The sequence below is a fragment of the Microtus ochrogaster genome, chromosome 10 (genome assembly GCF_000317375.1).
Source record: "Microtus ochrogaster isolate Prairie Vole_2 chromosome 10, MicOch1.0, whole genome shotgun sequence".
Lineage (NCBI taxonomy): Eukaryota > Metazoa > Chordata > Mammalia > Rodentia > Cricetidae > Microtus > Microtus ochrogaster.
Window position 1 is genome coordinate 39,450,068 of NC_022016.1, and position 1,196 is coordinate 39,451,263.

Below are 1,196 nucleotides of genomic sequence, written 5' to 3' on the forward strand. Positions count from 1 at the left end.
TAGAGGATTGGGCAAATCTTCACAACACTAATCTCAGAAAAACGATTTTTTGCATACAAAACCAAAAGCACAGACAAGAAAGCCAAAAATAGACGTGTAAGATTACATCAAACTAAGAAGTTCCGGGTCAGAATAGTTCACAGAGGGGAAAAAGCAATCAGTAAAATGCCAGAAATGCTCCAAACTTTACAGATGCCTAAACAAATTAATATCCCAGACTGGCAAGATGGCCCAGTGGGTAGAGGCGCTTGCTGCCAGGCCTGACAACCTGAATTTGATCACAGAGACCCCCACATGGTGGAAGAAGCGAATGAACACTGAGTTTGTTCCCTGACCTCCCGGCATATGCTCTCTCCCAAAATAAACAAATGCAATAATTTTTTAAGAGGTTAATATATTGGTGGCGCATACCTTTAATCCCAGCACTCGGGAGGCAGAGGCTGGCAGATCTCTGAGTTTAAACCTGGTCTATAGAGCAAGATCCAAGACAGCCAGGGCTGTTACACAGAGAAACCCTTCTTGAAAACACCAAAAAACAAAACAAAATAAAACGTTAATATCGTGGGCTGGAGAGATGGCTGGGCAGTTAAGAAGAACGGGGTTCAATTCTCAGCTTACACATGGCAATAATTAACCGTCCATAACCCCAGTCCCAGAGTGTGCAATGCCTTCTGCCTTCCACACTCACCGTACTCACTCGGTGCGTTTACATACATGCAGGCCAAACACCCACACACAGAAAGTAAAAATAAAGGTTAAAGTTAATATCTCCAAATACTAACAACTCAATAGCAAAACAAAACAAAACCCTGGTTTTAAAATGGACAAAGGACTCGATAGGCATTTCTCATGAGAAGACTGGAAGCGTTGACTTGTGAAACCACTCACCTTCACTAAATGATGAGCAAACGGCAGGTGAAAACCACCAAGGGCTACTACCACTTCATACCTCATGGTGGGGGGACGTGATAAAAATAAATAAGTAAATAATAAAACCAAAAAAATATCCGGTGATAACAAGAATGTGGAGAAACTGGTGCGCTCCCTCACTGAGCTGGAAACCACTGTGAAGTCTCTTTAACAACGGTCGGGAGGCAGAGACAGGCGGATCTTTGTGAGTTCGAGACCAGCCTGGTCTACAAGAGCTAGTTCCAGGACAGGCTCCAAAGCCACAGAGAAACCCTGTCTCGAAAAAC